Consider the following 24,257-nt stretch of genomic DNA (forward strand, 5'->3'; position numbering starts at 1 on the left):
ATGACTTGTAATGATTGACAAACATACACAGTTTGGACTTGAACCTAAGAACACTAATTTAAACCATAAGCCCAACTGTAATGATGCTGAGGGGTCATGAAGTTCAGAGTAATTACCGAGATACTTGGAAGCTTTCTTACAGGACAAAGTTCCTATGCATATGAATTAGTAAGGCCCAGATCATTACAAGTGATTTTGCAAAGATCATAAAACTTTTCTGTTATACACAGGAGGAAAGAAGGAAGGAAGGAAAGGAAGGAAGACAAGAAAAAAGGAAGGAAGGAAGGAAAGAAAGAAGGAAAAGAAATGGAAGGAGAGAGGGAAAAAAGGAAGGGAGGAAGGAAGAAAGGGAGGAAAGGAAGAAGGGAAAAAGAAAGGAAGAAAAGAAGGAAGGAAAAGAGAGGGAAGGAAGAAGAAAGGGAAGGAGAGAGAAAGGAAAAAAGGGAGGGGAAGGAAGGAAGGAAGGAAGGGAAGAAGGGAGAGAGAAAAGGAGGGAGGAAGGGAGGGAGGAAGAGAGAAGTAGGAAGGGAGAGAAGGAAAGAAGTAAAGAAGGAAGGAAGGGAGGGAGAAAAGGAGGGAGAGAAGGAAAGAAGGAAGGAAGGGAGGAAGGAGAGAAGAAGAAAGGGAGAGAGGGAGGAAGGAGGGAAGAAAAAAAAGTAAATCAAATGGGCCTTTGGATAGGATTGCCAATGCTAGGGTATTGGCTCATTTCAGTCTGTCAGTTGATAGCATTTATTAAATGCTTACTCTGAGCCTGACAGTGTGCTAAGCATTGGCAATATGAAAAAAGCAAAAACAAAAACAAAAACAAACAAACAAAACAACAACAACAACAACAACAAAAAAAAACAAACCAGCATCTGTCTTCAAGAAGCATCTGTTTTAATGGAGAAGAAATATGTAAATGACTAAACATATAAATGAAATATACAGAGTAAAAGGAAAGTAATCTCAGAGGTGAATTCACTATTCTTGAAAGGAGGTTAAGATATAGGAATAAGAGGGCAGAACATTTCAAGTCATACTTCTTCTCTCAGTATTCATACTGGGCTTTGTTCTCCCTCTATTTTGGGTGATCAGGAGATAGCTATTGTAAAAATGTACCTCTGTGGGATACATTATTTGCTTCCATTATTTCCATTATGGATAAGTAGTTGGGAAAGTCAGGCAATTACAGAATTTGGGAAATATCATCTGATGTTCTTTGTCACCCCATTGGGAAAATTGAAATAATCTTGAATTATTTCTTCAAGTAAGCAAAACAATGTGGGATCTCAGAACCAAGAGTGAAAAAGTCATTGAAAGATTCCTTTTTTTTTTTAAATGATGGAGTATTTCTCTTCTCAATGAAACTAAATTACAATACACTTCACTGCATATATTTTATCATTTTCTGTCCAGTTATAAATGTTCCTTTATACATTCTCCAGAAAGATAGTGAAAGTAGAAGCAAGTAATGTTCAGTCAATTTAGCCTCTCAATTTTTTAATTAGTGGACCAGATCAGAATTCATCTTTGTATAAAATAAGAAGTTTGAATATTGATTTATTCAGAAGCAGAGTATTTTTTACAGCACTGGTTTTCTTTTTTAACCACGTAAGACTCTTCTCCCTTTTGATCTTCCAATATTGATTTACAAATGCCTTGTGGCATTCTGAATGGAGAAATGTTGACATTTTAGAAAGCTTAACAGGATAATCCTTAAAGATGATAATTTGCTGTAATTCTTGACTGCTACAAGGGTAGTAGTGAAATCACTCCTTAAAGATGGAGCAAAGCATTTTAAATAGAAATAGATTAACCAACTGTCTATATTGTTTTTATTCATGGGCATCAAGAGACTGGCAGTCACAAGAGCCACCTCCTGCCATGTCTAAACACTAGAGGGCTCCAGTGTCTCTTCTCTGAATTCACAAACATCAAAGCTGCAAATAAATTGCACAGGAAAAAAGACATGTGGTTTTTTGCAATGCCACAGTGACTGTGACACAGATGAGAACAAGTCTAGTGGAAAAGGACTCTATGACTTTACTGAATGAAGGTAGAGAAGGAAGAAAGAAGGGAGGGAAGGAAGGAAGTTTGGGAGGGAGAGAAGAAGGAAGGAAAGAAGGAGAGAGAAAGGAGGAAGAAAGAGAGGGAAGAAGTACTATAAACCATTACTATTCAAGATTCTAAAAGGAATAGAAAAGAATTATAAGATGTGGCACTATCTTCAAGGAGTTTATCATCTAGTTGGGGAAAAACAACAATTGAAGGGAGAAAAAAGGCTAATCTGTGTGGTGCCAACTGAGAATGCAAACAAGTGGTACAATAGACTTTGGGTTGATCTATTGAGTCAGGAAGACCTGAATTCAAATATGACCTCCAACACTAGCAGTATGATCCTGGGCAAGTCACTTAACCTCTGTTTGCCTCAGTTTTCTCAAGTGCAAAATGAAGATATTATTATTTTCAACTTGTCAAGTTGTTATGAGAATAAAATGAAAGAATATTTGTAAAAATGTTTGGCACAATGCCTGGTAAATCATAGGTACTATATGTAAAAAAGGATGAGCATTTTGTTTCCACAGTTTTGAGTATTAAATTGGAGAAATGAAACTTAAATTAGAAAATTGAAACCCCCCCAAGGACATCAAGAAATAACCAAAGGTGGAATTTATTTTCCCCCAAAACTGGGGACAGGGACTGATTTTTGTAGTCAGGGATGGTGACCTAAGATTTGAAAAGAATCTTTTATTCTTTGCCTTTAGCCCTCCTCTCTTACTGTTTCTTTTCTAGAATGTAAGCTCCTTTAGAGCAGAGTCTAGCTATGTAATGAGGGAGGGAGATTTATGTCTTGTAACTTCAGTAATATCCAATTAATGGGGAATCGGGGGAGGGACTTGTGCTTCGAGATAGAAAATAAAATGCTGCCTTTGGAGTTTCAGAGCTGTGTCTGCTCACCTTGGCACCCATTCTTGCAAGAATGTAAAATAAATCTTTCCTGCATTCATCAGTGAGTCAGTGGAGCTCGTGGTAAGATATTTTGTTTCTTCCAAATGGAAGCTCTGTCTGAGATCCAAACATGAGTTCAGAGTAGCCCTGTCAAAGCACAAGGAGATGTGCCCCATTGATTTCAATAGCCTTGTAGCTTGGCTCAAGCTTCTCTTATTCATAGACTCTCCAAGATCCAAGGAACACATTGGTAAGTAAGATCACTGATGAATCCAAGAATCAGGAAGGAAACTAGAGTAGGTTCTGCAGCAGCCAGGTAAACTCTGTACACAGAGCAAAGGTAAGACTGTGGACTAGTATTGTTTTTGGTGGCTGGGGCCATCTTACAGAGTCTAAGGTATCAGACAGGTTAGTAAGATGAAAATTTAATGACACCAAGGAATGGAAATTCCTAAGAGATACCTTCTTTATAGTTCTGAAAGAGAGAGGATGTCAAGAAATATTAGTGATCTGGGATCACTGGAGTGTGAGATCTCCACACTGGGATGTAAGAAGGATCTGCACAAGAAATGTATTTACAAGAAATTCTAGGAGAACTGGAGAAAAGAAGTGGGGCTCTAGAAAAGAAGAGTTTCTTCAGGAAGTAGGGAAGGAACAACTCTGTATTAGAGAGAAAGAAAAGGAATTTAAAAGCAGTTTGTGTTTGTGTGTGTGTATGGTTTTTCTTCTATGTTTCTCTCAGTTAGCTGTTATCAAAAAAAAAAAAAGTGGCCATTTTAGGATTTTAAAAGCTCATAAGACATCTTGATGCAAACTAATCTGAATTTTTCTTAAGCTTTCAAGCTTCTGTCTCTAGAGGAGAATGGGGATGATCAGAGCCCTTGTGTGTGGACTTATGTCCAGTCCAGCCTCTCCAAAAAACCCATGCTCTGGAGTCAAAACGCAACTGGAGTCAGTTTCTCTCTAGATGAGTCCCTATGTTCCCCAACCCATCCACAGTCCCAAAATAGTTCTCTGGAGACTGTAGTCTGTAAAATAGTGTACTATATCTCCACATAGCTTGGGGAAATCTAGGAGAATCCATTTTACACTTTAAAATCTTTCCTTTCTCAATACAGTGGTCCACATAGGGAAGAATACAAACTTTAGGAGGGAAAATAGGAGTCATTGACATTTTGTTCCCAGGGGCTTTGTTTTCCTCAGGTCTCAAATAGTTTGTTGTCATTTCAGAGGTTTTGGGAATTCTAAGAAAATGGATTTTTTGAGATAGAAGTTTTCTCCTAAAAATGTGATTTAAATTTCTGTGTATTTAAATTTAAATTATATGTGATAGAATTACTTTCAATTGTTGTATTTGGGGATAAGATTTTGGAAATATATGTACATTAATATATTTTTTATTTTTATATTATTATGGCTTTTTATTTACAAAACATATGCATGGGTAATTTTTCAGCATTGACTCTTGCAAAATCTTCTGTTCCAACTTTTCCCCTCCTTCCCCCCAACTCCTCCCCTAGATGGCAGGTAGTTTAAAACATGTTAAATATGTTAAAGTATATGTTAAATCCAATATCTGTGTACATAGTGATACAATTATCTTGCTGCACAAGAAAAATCAAATCTAGAAAGAAAGAAAAAAACCTTGGAAAGAAAACAAAAATGCAAGCAAACAATAACAGAAAGTGGAAATGCTATGTTGTGGTCCACACTGATTTGTGGTCCACACTCATTTCCCATAGTTCTCTCTCTGGATATAGCTGACTCTCTTCATTACTAAGCAATTGGAACTAGTTTGAATCATCTCATTGTTAAGTAGTGCCACGTACATCAGAATTGATCATCATATAATTTTGTTGTTGCCATGTTGTCATAATGATCTCCTGGTTCTGCTCATTTTACTTAGCATCAATTCATGTAAGTCTCTCCAGACTTCTCTGAAAGCAGCCTTGTTGGTCATTTCTTACAGAACAATAATATTCCATAACATTCATATACCATAATTTACTCAACCATTCTCCAATTGATGGGTATCAATTTCCAGTTTCTAGCCACTACAAAAAGGGCTGCCACAAACATTTTGGCACATGTGGGTCCCCTTCCCTCCTTTAAGATCCCTTTGGGATATAAGCCCAGTAGAAACACTGCTGCATCAAAGGGTATGCACAGTTTGATAACTTTTTGAGCATAGTTCCAACTGCTCTCCAAAATGCTTGGATCCATTCACAATTTCACCAACAATGAATCAGTGTCCCAATTTTCCCATATCCCCTACAACATTCATCATTATCTTTTCCTGTCATCTTAGGTGTGTAGTGGCATCTTAGTTGTCTTAATTTGCATTTCTCTGATCAGTAGTGATTTAGAGCACCTTTCATATGACTAGAAATAATTTCAATTTCTTCATCTAAAAATTGTTTGTTCATATTCTTTGACCATTTATCAATTGAAGAATGGCTTGATTTCTTATAAATTTGAGTCAATTCTCTATATAATTTGGAAACGAGGCTTTTATCAGAATCTTTAACTGTAAAAATGTTTTCCCAGTTTATTGCTTCCCTTCTAATCTTGTCTGCATTAGTTTTGTTTGTACAAAAACTTTTAAATGTAATATAATAAAAATTATCTATTTTGTGATCAATAATGATCTCTAGTTCTTCTTTGGTCACAATTTCTTCCTCTTCCACAAGTCTGAGAGGCAAATTATCCTATGTTCTTCTAATTTATTTATAATCTCATTCTTTATGTCTATATCATGAACTCATTTTGACCTTATCTTGGCGTATGGTGTTAAGAGTGGGTCAATGCCTAATGTCTGCAATACTAGTTTCCAATTTTCCCAGCAGTTTTTGTGAAATAATGAATTCTTATCCCAAAAGCTGGCGTTTTTGAATTTGTTAAACACTAGATTGCTATGATTATTGACTATTTTGTCCTGTGAACCTCCCTATTTCACTGATCAACTAGTCTATTTCTTAGTCAGTACCAAATGGTTTTGATGACCACTACCTTATAATACAGTTTTAGATCTGGTACAGCGAGGCCACCTTCATTTGATTTTTTTTCATTAGTTCCCTTGAAATTCTTGACCTTTGTTCTTCCAGATGAATTTTGTTGTTATTTTTTCTAAGTCAGTAAAATAGTTTCTTGGGGGTTTGATTGATATAGCACTAAATAGATTAGTTTAAGTAGTATTTATTATATTCACTCGTCCTATCCAAGAGCACTTAATATTTTTCCAATTGTGTAGATCTGACTTTATTTATGTGGAAAGTGTTTTGTAGTTTTGCTCATATAGTTCTTGACTTTTCCTGGGCAGATAGATTCCCAAATATTTTATACTATCAACAATTACTTTAAATGGAATTTCTCTTTGTATCTCTGTTGGGTTTTGTTAGTGATGTATAAAATGCTGATGATTTATGTGGGTTTATTTTGTATCCTGCAACTTTGGTAAAGTTATGGATTATTTCTAATAGCTTTTTAGTAGATTCTCTGAGGTTCTCTAAGTATACCATTATATCATCCGCAAAGAGAGATAATTTAGTTTCCTCATTACCTACTCTAATTCCTTTAATCTCTTTCTCATCTTTTATTGCCAAAGCTAACATTTCTAATACAATATTGAATAGTAATGGTGATAATGGGCAACCTTGTTTCACTACTGATCTTATTGTGAATGATTCCAGTTTATCGCAATTACATATGATGCTTACTATGGTTTTAGATAGATGCCCCTGACTATTTTAAGGAAAAGACCATTTATTTCTATACTCTCTAATGGGTATTGGAGTCTATTAAATGCTTTTTCTACATCTATTGAAATGATCATATGGTTTTTGTTATTTTGATTATTGATATAGTCAATTATGCTAATAATTTTCCTAATATTGAACCAGCCCTGCATTTCTGGTATAAATCCTACTTGGTCATGGTATATTATCCTGGGTATGATTTTCTGTAATCTTGTTGCTAATATTTTATTTAAGATTTTTGCATCAACATTCATTAGGGAGATTGGTCTATAATTTTTTTTCTCTGTTTTTGTCCTACCTGGTTTAGGTATCAGTACCTTGTCTGTGTCATAAAAGGAATTTGGTAGGAGTCCTCCATTCCCTAATTTTTCAAATAGTTTATATAGTATTGGGATTAACTGTTCTTTAAATGTTTGGTAGAATTCACATGTAAATCCATCTGGTCCTGGGGATTTTTCCTTAGGGAGTTGATTAATAGCTTGTTCTATTTCTTTTTCTAAAATGGGACTATTTAAGCATTTTACTTATTTTTGTAGGTATTCCTTCATTTCACTTAGGTTATCAAATTTATTGGCATAAAGTTGGGCAAAGTAACTCCTAATTGTTGCTCTAATTTCTTCTTCATTAGTGGAAAGTTCTCTGTTTTCATTTTTAAGACTAACAATTTGATTTTCCTTTCCTTTTTCTAATCAAATTTACTGAAGGTTTATCTATTTTCTTGGGTTTTTTTTTCCATAAAACCAACTCTCAGTTTTATTTATTAAATATTAATCTCTTTTTTTATTTTTAGAATTTCTAATTTAGTATTTGAATGGGGATTTTTATTTGCTTTTTTCTAGCTTTTTAAAGTGCACTCCCAATTCACTGATCTTCCCTTTCTCTCTTTTTTGCAAGTAAGTGTCTAGCTATAAAATTTCCCCTTATTACCACTTTGGCTGCATCCCATAAATTTTGGTATGTTGTCTCATTATTGTCATTCTCTTGGATGAAATTATTGTATCTATGATTTGCTGTTTTACCCATTCATTCTTTAGGATGAGATTATTTAGTTTCCAATTACTTTTTAGTCTATTTCCCCCTGGCTTTTTATTGAATGTAATTTTTATTGTATCATGATCTGAAAAGAATGTATTTACTATTTCTCCCTTTCTGCATTTGATTTTGAGGTCTTTATGTAATAATATATGGTCAGTTTTTGCATAGATTCCATGAACTGCCAAGAAGAAAGTGTCCTCCTTCCTGTTTTCATTCAATTTTCTCCAAAGATCTATCATGCCTAAATTTTCTACTATTCTATTTACCTCTTTAACTTCTTTCTTATTTATTTTGTGATTTGATTTATCAAGTTCTGAGAGTGCAAGATTGAGATCTCCCACTATTATAGTTTTGCTGTCTATTTTTCCTTGCAACTCTCTTAACTTCTCCTTTAGGAATGTAGATGCTATACCACTTGGTATATATATGTTTAGTATTGATATTGCTTTGTTACCTATGCTACCCTTTAGCAAGATATTGTTTCCTTCCTTATCTCTTTTAATTAGATCAATTTTTGCTTTTGCTTGATTTGAGATCAAAATGGCTACCCCTGTTTTTTTTTTTCTTTCTTCACCTGAAGCATAATAGATTCTGTTCCAGCCTTTTACTTTTACTCAGTATGTATTATCCTGCTTTAAATGTGTTTCCTGTACACAATATATTGTAGGATTCTGGCTTTTAATCCAGTCTGCTATCTGCCTCTGCTTTATGGGAGAGTTTAGCCCATTCACATTTATGGTTAAAAACTACTAATTCTGTATTTCTTACCATCTTACTATCCTCAGATTATACTTTTCTCTTTCCTTTTCCCCTATTCTCCTCCCAAGTATTTAACTTATGGGTACTACTTGCCTCAAGAAGCCCTCCCCCTTTAGACTCCCTCCTTTTTTTTATATCTTTCCCCTATTATTTCTGTATTCCCTTCTATTTAGCCTACCCCTTACCTTTTCACTTTCCACTTTTCAATTAGGTGAGAGAAGTTTCTCTGTAAAGCAAATATGTCTAATATTTTCTCTTTGAGCCAAATCTGATGAGAATAAGATTCACACAATGTTCATCCCTCTCTCTTCTTTCCCTCAAATACAATAGGTTTCCTTTGTCTTTTTGTGAGAGATAATTTCCTTCTTTTTACCTCCACTTTTCCCTTTTCCTGGTACCATCCCCTTTCCACCTCTAGTTCTTTTTTTAATATTATAACAGTAAAATCAAAGTGTGCATGTACTCTCTACATATATCCATAAAAGACATACAGTTCTCAAGAGTTCTTTTTATCTTTTTATGCTTCTCTTGAGTCTTCTATTTGGAGGTCAAATTTTTTTGTTTAGCTCTGATTTTTTCATCAGAAATAAATGGAATTCACCCATTTGATTGAATGTCCATCTTCTTCTCTGGAAGAAAATGCTCAGTTTAACAGGGTGGTTTATTCTTGGCTGCAGTCCAAGTTCCTTTGCCTTTCAGAATATCAGATTCCAGACCCTTTGATCCTTTAATGTAGAAGCTGCTAGATCCTTAATAATCCTTATTGTGGCTCCTCTGTAATTTGATTTTTTTTCTGGCTTTTTTCCTGGCTCCAATAGTTCTGAAATTTAACCATAATATTCCTTGGAATTCTACTTTTGTGGTTTCTTTCAGGAAGTGTTTGATGAATTCTTTCATTGGCTATTTTGCCTTCTGATTCTATGACATCTGGGCAGTTCTCTTTATTGATTTCCTGAAAAATACTGTCTAGGCTCTTTTTTCATCATGGTTTTCAGGGAGTCCAATAATCCTTAGATTATCTCTTCTACATCTATTAACAGGTCTCTTGTTTTTCCAAGTAGGTATTTAAATTTTTTCTCTATTTTTTTCATTTTTTTGGGGGGGTGGGGAGGTTGCTTGACTGATTCTTGATGTCTTATCGAGTCATTCATTTCCACTTATTCAGTTCTGATTTTTAACGAATTATTTTCTTCATTTACTTTTTTTTAAACTTCTTTTTGTATTTGTCCAATTAAGTTTTTAAAAGAATTGTTTTGTTCTATGGAATTTTTTTCCATTTCAAAAAAAATTTTTATGGAATTATTTTCTTTTTCCAATTCACAAATTCTGTTTTCTTGGGAATTCTTTACCTTTTCCAATTCACAAATTCTCTTTTCCTGGAAGTTCTTTTACCTTTTCCAATTTACATATTCTGTTTTTTAGGGAGTTATTTTCTTTTTCCAATCTATCTTTTAATGAGTTATATGCCTTTTCCAAACCCTCTTGCAAAGTTTTCCTTTCCTTTTCCCATTTTTCTTCTAGCTCTCTTTTAGGATTCTTTTAAATTTCTTCTAGAAGAGCCTTATGTGGTGGGGGCCAGGTTATATCATCCTTTGGGACTTCATCCTTTTGGGGACAATCTACTTTTAGTCTCCTCAGGGTTTGAAACCTGTTCTTCTCTTTCACTATAGGAGCTATCTATATGTAGAGTTCGCTTTGCCTTTTTTACTCATTTTTTTTAAAAGTTGGGATCTGCTTTTAGGGCAAGGAAGTTCCAAGCTTCCTCTACAGGTACCAGGAAGTGGCAGCGGCTGTGCTGGGATCAGGCTGAGTCACTCCCGGTGCTGGGTGGCCATGTCCAGGTCCCGTGACACTCCACGCTTTGGGGTACACTCTTTACCTTTATTGTTTGTGTTGGATGTTTTATAACTTCTCTGCTGCTCTACTGGCTTGCAACCAGGGCAGAGTAGCTAACACTGTGGTAGAGTCCTCCCCATAGATTCTTCATCCCATACAGATTGCATTTAGCCCTGGGTCTGCTCAGTATGTACTGGCCTCCGTGCTCTGTCTCCCTGCCTGCTTCTGGCCACCTTCTCCTGTGGTCACACCCCACCAAAACAGATCTTTTCTGGTGTTCTTTGAAATTATCTTCTGCTGGTAATTTGGTGCATTCCCAATATTCATGGATTTTGCCAGTCTAGCACAATTTCAGAGGCTGAATTTTGTAATTAGTGTGAATGAGGAGAAGTCAGAAAGAAATGTGTGTCCTCTCTGCCATCTTGACTCCACTCTATGTTCATTAATATTGAAGTATTGCTACTAGAAGTTTAAATCTGCATTTGATTTGGAGTAAAAAAATGGTTATTAAAACAAAGTTCTCTAATAACTTACCTAAAAAGATGACATGTTTGTATACTCTAAATAGATGAAATATGTTTCTTTCTAAATTGTATATTGAGCAAGTTTAGGAAATTCAGGGGCTCCTAGATATAGATAAACCTCACCCAGAGCCCTTGATGAATATAGGGGGTGGCAGCAAAGTCAATGAACTGGATTCCTGATAAATTCAGGAGCAGCCCAGTCATCAATCACACGCCTACCTCTGCTTTCTCCATCCCATACTCCAGAGGAAAAGCTGAAAGCACAGAATCTTAGAGCCCAGGAAGACGAGCAAGGGATTATGGTTCCTCCCCAATGGTTGAGAGCTATTGACCAAAGCAGGTATGAGGCAGGTTTTGCAATACTTGCACCAAGGCAGCCATTGGGATATCCATAACCTGTATGTTTTGATGTTCAAAACCAGGAGACTTCTGAGGCTTAGACCTTTTAAGAGCATCCAGGTAGACTTTATTGAGTTGACAGCAATAAGCCTTCTCAAATATCTGCTGGTCATAGTAGACCACCTAACCTTGTGGATGGAAGCCTTCCCCTTCCCTCAAGCTGCTGCTTTTTCAGTTAGCAAAATCATATTGAAACAGATAATCCCCAGGTATGGGATGGTAGGAATGTATTTCACTGCTAAGATACTCCAATTTCTCATGAGAGTCTTAGAGATTTCTTGGGAGTTTCACATCCCTTGTTACCCTCCTTCCTCTAGTAAGGTCGAGAGAATGAAGCAGGAAATCAAGAGACAAATAACTAAACTGCCCCTTGAGACTTAGCTGTGCTAGACTAAGTGCTTGCCATTGGCACTTATCAGAATAAAAACAAAACCTTGCAGGGACATTGGATTATCGATTCCCTTATGAGCGTGCTTTATTTATTTATTTATTTACTCACTCATTCACTTATTTGTTTGTTTATTATTATACTTTTTATTTTCAAAACATATTCATGTATAACTTTTCAACATTAATCTTTGCATAACCTTGTGTTCCAAATTTTCCCCTTCTCCCCACTCCCTCCCCTAGATGGCAAGTAGTCCAATATTTGTTATACATGTTAAAATATATGTTAAATCCAATATGTGTAAACATATTTATACAATTATCTTGCTGCACAAGAAAGATCAGATAAAATAGGAAAGAAAATGAATAAGAAAACAAAATGCAAATGAGCAATAACAAAAAGAGTGAGAATGCTATGTTATGATCCACACTCAGTTCCCATAGTCCTCTCTCTGGGTATAGATGGCTCTCTTCATCACAAGATCAATGAAACTGGTCTCAATCATCTCATTGTTGGAAAGAATTATATCCATCAGAATTGGTCATCATATAATATTATTGTTACCTTGTACAATGATTTCCTGCTTCTGCTCATTTCATTCAGCATCAGTTCATGTAATGTCTGTCTCTCCCACCCTCTCTAAAATCATCCTGATGATCATTTCTTCCCCTTATGAGCTTTTTTATGGACATCCATATTCAGGCATCTCTAAAAAATTGGAACCCCATCTTAGAGAGTAAAGATAGATATATAAGGGGGTTATGTAGCCACTTTGGCTAAACATCTGCATGAAATCCAGATTAAAGATATTATCACTCAGACACCCCTTCTAGGATTTCCTATACACAAGGTCAATCCAAGATACTGAGTTCTGATCCAGACATGGAAGAAGGAGAAGCTAGTCCCAATCTGGGAAGGCTCCTTCTAGGTACTCCTAAGCTCAGACACTGCAATAAGAACTCAGGAGTTTGCTTGGACACATGACACCATAGTGAAAGGACCACTGGATCCTCTGGCTGAATGGACTGTTAACCCAGAACAGTCCAAGAACTTGAAACTGCACTTCTGACACAATCCCCTCACTTGGGTGACCCCTCCATAACCCATAATTGGGGTTAAAACTATTGGGTTGCTTAATTATTGCTATATCTATTCTATTGACTGTATCCATGTTCAGCCTTTTTCTTTTTCTTTTTTTCTTTTTTTCCCCAATATTTTATCTATTTATTTATTTTTAATTATAATAACTTTTTATTGACAGAACCCATGCTAGGGTAATTTTTTACAACATTATCCCTTGCACTCACTTCTGTTCTGATTTTTCCCCTCTCTCCCTCCATCCCCTCCCCTAGATGGCGAGCAATCCTATACATGTTGAATATGTCACAGTATGTCCTACATATAATATATGTATGCAGAACCGAGCAGTTCTCTTATTGCACAGGAAGAATTGGATTCAGAAGATAGAAATAGCCCAGGAAGAAAAATAAAACTGCAAACAGTTTACCTTCATTTCCCAGTGTTCTTTCTTTTTTTTTTTTATTTTATTTTATTTTTTTTAATTTTTTATTTAATAATTACTTTATATTGACACTCGTTTCTGTTCCGATTTTTTTTCCCCTCCCTTCCTCCACCCCCTCCCCTAGATGGCAAGCAGTCCTTTATATGTTGGATATGTTGCAGTATATCCTAGATACAATATATGTTTGCAGAACCGAATAGTTCTCTTGTTGCATAGGGAGAATTGGATTCAGAAGGTATAAATAACCCGGGAAGAAAAACAAAAATGCAGATAGTTCACATTCGTTTCCCAGTGTTCTTTCTTTGGGTGTAGCTACTTCTATCCATCATTGATCAATTGAAACTGAGTTTGATCTTCTCTTTGTCAAAGAAATCCACTTCCATCAGAATACATCCTCAATCAGTATCATTGTTGAAGTGTATAATGATCTCCTGGTTCTGCTCATTTCACTTAGCGTCAGTTCACATAAGTCTTGCCAGTCCTCTCTGTATTCATCCTGCTGGTCATTTCTTACAGAACAATAATATTCCATAACATTCATATACCACAATTTTCCCAATCATTCTCCAATTGATGGGCATCCATTCATTTTCCAGTTTCTAGCCACTACAAACAGGGCTGCCACAAACATTTTGGCACATACGGGCCCCTTTCTCTTCTTTAGTGTCTCTTTGAGGTATAAGCCCAGTAGTACATGTTCAGCCTTTTTCATTTGTACATGCCATATCCTCTTCCCTAAGGAACTCCTTCTGTCGCTCCCCTAGAAATTGTAATTCCAACACCACATTATGAAAATTCTCTTGGTCAGTATACTTCTCTTTACACCTTTTATTCACTTGATACCCATCCCATGGCTACCCCAGAGAAAAAGTTTCAAGCAGCTAATGGCAAATATAGCTATAGCCTTTAACCTATCTAACTATTGGATTTGTGGGGAGCCTCAAAGGCTATCTCAATGGCCCTGCATGCCTGATCCTGAATAATAGGTCAACATTACATAATAGAACAGAATTCTGAAAGGATTGAGGGAAACTTTCTAGGTCCCTGTCAGAGTATTGAAGAGAATATTGCCTTAATCAATGGGAGGGGAAATAGAATTAGGGAACAGACAATGTCATTGAACTTATAGACATGGGCCAACAAACAGGACTATTAATTGCACAACATCCCTGTATAAACAGAACTGGACTTACATCTTACATCACCATCGATTAGGGTCGATATCGATCTAAGTCTTCTCTGGGCTAATATTTTACTTCATTTTGGAGTACACATTATCTGACTGGGATGGGAGAAGAGGAAATTGATGGAAGTGCTTGGAAAGTGAAGCAGTTTATACACCACCAACAAAATCCAAGAGCAAGAGATACAAAGAGAAATTCCATTCAAAATAACTGTTGATAGCATAAAATATTTGGGAATCTACCTACCAAAGGAAAGTCAGGAATTATATGAACAAAATTACAAAAAAGTTTTCACACAAATAAAGTCAGACTTAAATAATTGGAAAAATATTAAGTGCTCTTGGATAGGCCGAGCGAATATAATAAAGATGACAATACTCCCTAAACTAATCTATTTATTTAATGCTATACCAATCAGACTTCCAAGAAAATATTTTAATGATTTAGAAAAAATAACAACAAAATTCATATGGAACAATAAAAAGTCAAGAATCTCAAGGGAATTAATGAAAAAAAAATCAAATGAAGGTGGTCTAGCTGTACCTGATCTAAAATTATATTATAAAGCAGCAGTCACCAAAACCATTTGGTATTGGCTTAGAAATAGATTAGTTGATCAGTAGAAAAGGTTAGGTTCACAAGACAGAATAGTCAACTATAGCAATCTAGTGTTTGACAAACCCAAAGATTCTAAATTTGGGGATAAGATTTCATTATTTGATAAAAACTGCTGGGATAACTGGAAATTAGTATGGCAGAAATTAGGCAAGGACCCACACTTAACACCACATACCAAGATAAGATCAAAATGGGTCCATGACCTAGGCATAAAGAACGGGATTATAAATAAATTAGAGGAACATAGGATAGTTTATCTCTCAGATTTGTGGAGGAGAAAGAAATTTGTGACCAAAGATGAACTAGAGACCATTACCGATCACAAAATAGAAAATTTTGATTATATCAAATTAAAAAGCCTTTGTACAAACAGAACGAATGCAAAGAAGATTAGTAGGGAAGCAACAAACTGGGAAAACATCTTTACAATTAAAGGTTCTGATAAAGGTCTCATTTCTAAAATATATAGAGAACTGACTCAAATTTATAAAAAATCAAGCCATTCTCCAATTGATAAATGGTCAAAGGATATGAACAGACAATTTTCAGATGAAGAAATTGAAACTATTACCACTCACATGAAAGAGTGTTCCAAATCACTATTGATCAGAGAAATGCAAATTAAGACAACTCTGAGATATCACTACACACCTGTCAGATTGGCTAAGATGACAGGAAAAAATAATGATGAATGTTGGAGGGGATGTGGGAAAACGGGGATACTGATGCATTGTTGGTGGAGTTGTGAACGAATCCAGCCATTCTGGAGAGCAATCTGGAATTATGCCCAAAAAGTTATCAAACTGTGCATACCCTTTGATCCAGCAGTGTTTCTATTGGGCTTATACCCCAAAGAGATACTAAAAAAGGGAAAGGGACCTATATGTGCCAAAATGTTTGTAGCAGCCCTGTTTGTAGTGGCTAGAAATTGGAAAATGAATGGATACCCATCAATTGGAGAATGGCTGGGTAAATTGTGGTATATGAATGTTATGGAATATTATTGCTCTGTAAGGAATGACCAGCAGGATGAATACAGAGAAGCTTGGAGAGACCTACATGGACTGATGCTAAGTGAGATGAGCAGAACCAGGAGATCATTATACACTTCGACAACGATATTGTATGAGGATGTATTCTGATGGAAGTGGATTTCTCTGACAAAGAGACTTAACTGAGTTTCATTGGATAAATGATGGACAGAAACAGCTACACCCAAAGAAGGAATACTGGAAAATGAATGTGAACTATTTGCATTTTTGATTTTCTTCCTGAGTTATTTTTACCTTCTGAATCCAATTCTCCCTGTGCAGCGGGAGAACTGTTCGGTTCTGCAAATACGTATTGTATCTAGGATATACTGCAACATATTTAACATATATAGGACTGCTTGCCATCTTGGGGGGGGGAGGAGGGAGGGAGGGGAAAAAACGAAACATAAGTGATTGCAAGGGATAATGTTGTGTAAAAATTATCCTGGCATGGATTCTGTCAATACAAAGTTATTATTAAATAAAATTAAATTAAAAAAAAAAAAGATGAGTAAAACAATTAAAAAAAAAAAAGAAAGTGAAGCAGTAGCTGTGGAGATATAACTTTCAAAAGAGAGTGGAATAGTGGGAGGACCCCTAGGTTATGAGGACCAACAGTACTACCCAATTGTTAACAGTGGGTATTTACTGTCCATTTTCGATCATAAGCAGCCTAAATGCCTAAAGAGGCATTATTGGGTCTGTGACCTGATTGCCTACACACACCTCCCCATCAATGGATGGAGTCCTGTTACATAGGATTAATTTGGCCCAAGTTTTTCTTTTTACCAGGATTGGAAAGCCATCCAATTGTTCCAGAAGTTAAACAATATCAAACTCCATCCTACATTACATAGGTAGGTACGTGACCCTTACAGTCCCTAGAGTTTGGAATCTTTCACCCTGCCTTGAGATTGATCTCCAGAGATAAGGGGCTAGTATAAAACATTGCAATGGAAAGTTATTTTGGGAACAGGAGGAATTCACTCTCATGTTCTTCCATACCCAAGGGGAATGGTACTATCTGAGTATGGGGTAACCTGTAGCACAAACATAGAAATTGCTTTTTTGTTTGGACTCTTTACAAAGTACTTTACCAATTCTGTCCAGGCATTAAATCTTTGACTTGATTCCAAACCTTCCTAAGAGATCTATCTAAATGTCTCTTGTAGCAAATCAAAATTATTCCCAATTGGACAAGCAGTTTCATACAATCCTTTCTTTATCACAACACAAATACCTATTTTAACTATTTGTCAACTGCTAGTCAAACCTCCACATTCTATAATTTGATAAGCATCAAACTGAATTGTTTATGAGATATCCTTTTTCAGTAATATTAACTCAAATCTTAATCCAGTGTCCCCATCCTAAATCCCAAACACTATTGCAACAAGGGAGTAGCATTAATCCTATATAACTCCCCCTCCCCAGACATTGGATAGTTTAGGGTCCATTCACCAACCAATTCCAGTTCCTTCCCAAATAAATGGACCCCAAAGTTTTTGGGGGTACAAGGTGATGATCTCATCTTTTGAAACTACTTCTTGCTGAAAATGGGCATTGAGTTGGGCCATCCTTCAGGGTCGCATTTAAAGGGGCTTGAGCTGATTGAAGATCCAGTAGGTTGAGTGAGATCCCTGAAGCTGATCAATACAGCTATCTAGTGCTAATGAATTGCTCAAAGCCTAGAGGAAAACAAACTTAAGAGAACTATAGAGAGGGTAAGAGAACACTAAGGGCAGACTTACATCTTCCCTGAAGATTCTATAAATAGCTAGTAAAAATAAATAGGTATCATCTCTTTTAATAGAGACTATATTATAACCAACAGCAATTTTCAGAAAGGGGGAATCCCATTAGAATAATAGAAGTATTCACAAAATCCTTCCTTAACAGGTCTCATTTATCTGTCAAAAGCAGGATATTGAGATACAGAGATTAACCTAGACTACTTCATGAGGCATATGCCTTTCTGCCAGTTTTTGTTTTATTTTTTCCCTAGACTAGTAAACCCTCTTTTGCCAGAGTCTGTTGTAGGATGACCTGGGAGGGGCCAATTAGCCAGCAGCTTTTCAATATAAATTATTCAAAAGAAAATATATTTGTGTGTTCCCACATTAGTAACAAACTTAAATAAAAGTGACTTCTTTACATTCTCCATCTTTACAGTAAGTAGTTTTTTGATAACATGGACTATTTTTTTATTTCGCCAATGCCTAGCACAGTGTCTTGCACTTAGCAGACACTTAAATGCTTATTTTACTGGATTAAATTCTATTCATTGAAGCATATGTGTTTAGGAAAACCAAACTGGGAATACGATGAGAGTACTAAGGATTTTTAATATCTGATAAGTGAGTTTGAATTTAATATAATGTGTAAACAATAGGGGGCCATAGAGTAGTTTAGTAAAAATGATATTTTAGGAAATTAATATAATATCAGTACATAATATGAATCAGAAAGAACAGAAAATAATGAGGGAGACTAACTCTTTAAGAAATGTCAAAGGTAAAACAAAATAAAATCAAAGAATAATTGTGTTATTACTAAATTACTTATAACAACAAATAAGAATCTATTTAATTTTGATTATACACAAAGAAAAAGATCTGAAAAATATATACATGGTAGATATGTGTGTATTCGTATATACATACACACATATCAAACTTCTAAAAATCTTGTCCATTTTGAAATCCTTGAAATTTCATATTTAAGTTTCTCAAACACTATTTTCTTCACAACTGTTTTGTGAGAAGCTTTCTCAGATGGGATTTAATTGCGTTAAACAAAGTTTAAGTGCCATGAAGTTTGACTCTGGACTTCTTGTGTTTGTACAGTTTCAAAAGATAAATATAGTAACACCTCATCAATCCAGATAAGTTAAAAACTTTAACTATCTGGAGAACAGCCAAGAGCCTGGGAGTGGCCCAAAAAGTGCCTAAACATCAACATTTGTTTTTAAAACAGCCATTTGCTAAAATTTTTATAGTTCATTCATAGAAGAGGTCCTTCAATCCCTCACTGAGAAATTTTCTATTCTTATTTCACATACAGTTCTCACTATCTGGCTTATTTAGACTTCCTACTCTCAGGGAATTAGAAATAGAAAATCAAAAGAGAAATAGGACTACAGAGATTGCAAGAGACACACAGAAACATGTTCTATTGCATACAAATCCAGAGAATATAATAGCATTATTTTCTATAGCACCTTTTACATTTATAAAACATTTTATATACATTATCAAATTTGAACTTCTTGAGAACTTTATGAGGTTCTAACATTATTATCCCTACTTAACATATGAGAAATATTAAGTGATTTGTTCATAGTCTCTGGTAAATAAGTATCAGATCTGAGCATCTATCATTTGGAGAATGGCTTAACAATTGTAGTATATGAATGTAATGGAATACTATTGTTTTGCAAGAAATGATGAGAAATAGCATCAGAGGAACCTGCCAACTTTTTTATGTACTAATGCAGAATAAAGTGAGCAGAAACCAAAAGAGTAATTTTATTTAAATCAACATTGAAAAAAATTGTAAGACTTAAAAACTCAGATCAACTCAATGATTAACTAAGATTCTGGAGGACTGATGATGAAGAGTCTTACCAACCTTCTACAAAGAGGTAATACATAATAAGACAATTTTTTAAAAAAACATGGTCAACATGGGAATTTGTTTTGCCTGACTGTACCTATTTGTTACAAGAGGTTTTATTTTATTTTATTTGTTTTCAATAAGAGGAGATAAGGAAAAAAAATGCTTGATAATTGAAAAGCAATAAAAATTAATTTTTAAAAACAAGACCTGGCATTTGAACCCAAAAGTTTTCCTGAAACCAATTCCAACATCATTTCCCTCACAACAACTGCTTCATAGAAAGCTACCTAAAGATGGGATTTAATTGTTTTTACAAGGTTATAGATAGCATGCTGTTGATCAGGGAGAAGATACAAAAGTAGATGTGATAATTTTAATAGTACATAATTAGGCTATTTCATGTGGAGATGAAAAGTACCATACAGTTTAATGGTTTCAGGCATCAATAGCTAAGTTTTAGCACAATTGAATGCTTATAATGAAAACCCTGAGAACTCAAGCAAAGACAGGGTCTAATGCAAAGATTTACCTTTGGTGAAAATGGAGTTGGACTGGAATCAGAGAACCAAGATTCAAATCTCATCTCTGTCTTTTACTACCTGAGTGACCTTGGCAAGTCATTTCTCTCAGCCTCAGTTTCCTCATTAACAAAATTAGAGGGTTTGAGTAGATTGAAGGTTCTTAACCTTGTAGACCATGAGCCTGAAAGGGGGGAGAACATAGATATCAGGTAGAAAATTTGATTTTCAAACACAAGATTCAAAAGAAGCATAAAAAGATAAACAGGAAAATGAAATTATAAGGTTAAATTGTTTATATTCCTAAATGTGTAAATGATACTTGTAACTCGTAAGAACTTTATCATTATTAGGGCAAATAGACAGAAGGCATAGATGTGAGTTGAATATGAGGGGATGATATTTAAAAAATGAATTAAAAAATGTGTGAGAGAGAAATGCACTGAGAAAGGGAGAGTTACAATGGGGTAAATTATCTCACATAAAAGCTTTTACAATGAAAGGAAAGATGAAGGAAGTGATAGGGAATGCTTCAACCTTATTCTCAATAGAATTGGCTCAAAGAGGGAATAACAGACAGCATCATTTGGATATATACATCTATCTTACTTTACAGGAAAGTAGGATAGAAAGGAAATAAAAGAAGGGAAGGTGGAACTGATAGAAGGGAAGGCAGATTAGGGGAGATGATAGAAACAAAATACTTGAGGAGGAATAGGAATAGCTGGAGAGAGAATAGCATAAAGAGAAGGGAAATAGGATGGAGAGAAATATAATTAGCAATTATAACTGTGGGAAATTTTCTGAAGTAAGTTTCTGTGATCAAGACCTCATTTCTCAAATATATAGAAGTCAAATTTATAAAAATAAAAGCCATTCCCTAATTGATAAATAGTCAAAGGATATGAACAGCCAGTTTCCAAATGAAGTAATCAAAGCTATCTGTAGGTATATTAAAAATACTCTAAATTAGTAATGGATTGAAGAAATGCAAATTAAAACAATTCTACCTCACACCTAATAGATTGGCTAATAGGACAGAAAAGGAAAATATTGAAGAAGATATGGGAAAATTTAAATACCAATGCTTTGTCAATCTAGTTATGAACTATATTGATGCAACCATTATGTAGAGTGATTTAGAGTTATGCCTTAAAGGCTATAAAACTGTGCATACCCTTTGATCTAGAAATACTACTACTAGATATCTATCCCAAAAGAGATAAAAAAACAAAAATATTTACAGCAGCTCTTTTCTGGTAGAAAAGAATTGGAAATTGGATTCATGCTCACCAATTGGGGGATGACTTAACAAATTATGATATATGATTGTATTAGAATATTATTGTACTATAAGAAATAATAAGCAGGATGCTCTCAGTAAAACCTGGAAAGACCTACATGAATTGATGCAAAGTGAAATGAGTAAAACGAGGAAAACATTGTACACAGTAACAGCATATTATAAAATGATCAACTGTGAATACTTAGCAATTCTCAGCAGTACAATGATCCAGGACAACTCTGAAGGACTTATGATGAAAAATTCTATCCATCCCTAAAAAAGCTACTGAATAGAGATTGAAGCAAACTTAAAAAATTTTTTTTCTTGGTATTTTTGTCTGTTTTCTTTTGCAACATGACTAATATGTAAATATATTTTGCATGACTATATATGTATAATTTATACCAAGTTGCTTGCCTTCTCAATGGGGTAGAGAAAAAGGCCAGGAAAGAAAATGGAACTAAAAATTTAAAAACAAATGTTAAAATTTGCTTTTACATGAAAAAATAATCTACTAAATAATTTTTAATGAAATATATATATATTTTTAAAATACCATACTAGGGAAGTAAAAAGGCCTACAGAACTGTGAAGATAATTTTTTTTGGTAAGTATTTTCCAATCAGGTCTCCATTTCCTTTCTGGACAATCCCTAATTTCCTCTGGCCCTATATTACAAAGTGCTTACCTGTATTCTAATTATTCTTATCTCAATTCCACCAACTCAATACCATTCAAGTAGCCAAATCACAACTACTTCTAGATTGCTTCCCATTTTGGGGGCTTTAGGAAGGAGCCTTGCTTAGATTTGGGAAGGAGAACATAGGACTGATTGTGAGAGCCAGGCTAGGTGATGAAGTACATAGAGAGTTGGCCTGAAGTTAAAAAGACCTGAATTTAGATGAGACACTTACTAGCTGTATGATCTAGGAAAGTCACTTAATTGCTATCTGCCTTAGTTTCCCCATCTGTAACTGGGGATTATAATGGCTCCTACCTGCAAGAGTTGTTAAAAGGTTAAAATGAAATTATATTTGTAAAATTCTTTGTAGATCTTAAAGAATTATATAGATACTAGCTATTACTATACTATTAGAGTCCACAAAAAAGGTAGGTTACGGGAACTAGCCAGAGATCAGGATGGGGGAAAGTAACATCCTCCTTATAATTTCTGCCAAATTTTGTGATAGCCAAGGCTCTTAGTTTTGCTATCTGCTTCTCTACCTGTCAGGCTTTGGTAACACATGGCAGATAAAAGCTGGGCCTACTGAGAACTGGAACTAGTAAAATTAATTACAGATTGCATTTCAGTTACTTCTTTGATCAAAGTCCAAATAGTTTTTTATTCTCACCCTGGGACGTAGGTAACTAGTATAATTTTGCCCATGTAAAGACATTGATTCTCAATGATTAATAAACAATGATGATTTTAAATCAAAATTAGCAATTAATTTACTGTCTAACCCCTGGATCACATTTTTTTTTAAATTTTATTTTATTTAATAATAACTTTGTATTGACAGAATCCATGCCAGGATAATTTTTACACGACATTATCCCTTGCAATCACTTATGTTTCGTTTTTTTTCCCCTCCCTCCCTCCTCCCCCCCCCCAAGATGGCAAGCAGTCCTATATATGTTAAATATGTTGCAGTATATCCTAGATACAATACATATTTGCAGAACCGAACAGTTCTCCCACTGCACAGGGAGAATTGGATTCAGAAGGTAAAAATAACTCGGGAAGAAAATCAAAAATGCAAATAGTTCACATTCATTTCCCAGTGTTCCTTCTTTGGGTGTAGCTGTTTCTGTCCATCATTTCTCCAATGAAACTCAGTTAAGTCTTTTTGTCAGAGAAATCCACTTCCATCAGAATACATCCTCATACAATATTGTTGTGGAAGTGTATAATGATCTCCTGGTTCTGCTCATCTCACTTAGCATCAGTCCATGTAGGTCTCTCCAAGCCTCTCTGTATTCATCCTGCTGGTCATTCCTTACAGAGCAATAATATTCCATAACATTCATATACCACAATTTACCGAGCCATCCTCCAATTGATGGGCATCCATTCAATTTCCAGTTTCTAGCCACTACAAACAGGGCTGCTACAAACATTTTGGCACATACAGGTCCCCTTCCCTTTTTTAGTATCTCTTTGGGGTATAAGCCCAATAGAAACACTGCTAGATCAAAGGGTATGCACAGTTTGATAACTTTTTGGGCATAATCCTGGATCACATTTTTGCTCTTGCATTTGTAATTATCTTCAAGCAGTATTTATGAAATGCCCGTCTAAACATGGCGGAAGGTTAAGCTATTTCTAAGTATGTAAAACTTCATGAGCCTCATCTCTGGAAATGGATATAGAATTCTTTCCTCATTGTCCCTAACCTTTCTGCTCTGATGGAGGAAGTATCAAGAGTTCTCAAGAAAAAGAAAAAATATATTTTCTGAACTAAATTGTTGAGAGTGTCTAAAGTAATTACCAAGGGAGGATGATAGACCCTCCCTTAAGTATATTAAAAGATCCATGACTTCATTGTCATATGCACTCATTCTACCAACACAGAAATACTTACAAAAAGTGTTTTTAAATAAAATATATCTACTGTGTGTGGAATACTAGAGAGAGATACAAAATGAGATAAGTTACAATCCCTGAACTTAAGGAATTTAGAGTTTAGTAATGGAACTTGTAACTTACATACTTAGTTAAAATATTACATGATAAGCAAGATAGGGGATAGTCAAGTGAATGCTTTTTAAATTTTAGATTTTTATTGATATATATTATTTTAATTTTATCTTCATTTCCACCTTCATCCATCTAGCATTTTCTTAAAAT

General features: G+C 35.0%; 1 pseudogene; it reads left to right on the plus strand.

The window, feature by feature from the left end:
- The first annotated feature begins 3,099 nt into the window (after window positions 1-3,099).
- The window catches only part of LOC127546671 (heat shock cognate 71 kDa protein-like), a 52,298-nt pseudogene continuing 31,140 nt past the window's right edge, over window positions 3,100-24,257 (plus strand).

The sequence above is a fragment of the Antechinus flavipes genome, chromosome 2 (genome assembly GCF_016432865.1).
Source record: "Antechinus flavipes isolate AdamAnt ecotype Samford, QLD, Australia chromosome 2, AdamAnt_v2, whole genome shotgun sequence".
NCBI classification, from domain to species: Eukaryota; Metazoa; Chordata; class Mammalia; order Dasyuromorphia; family Dasyuridae; genus Antechinus; species Antechinus flavipes.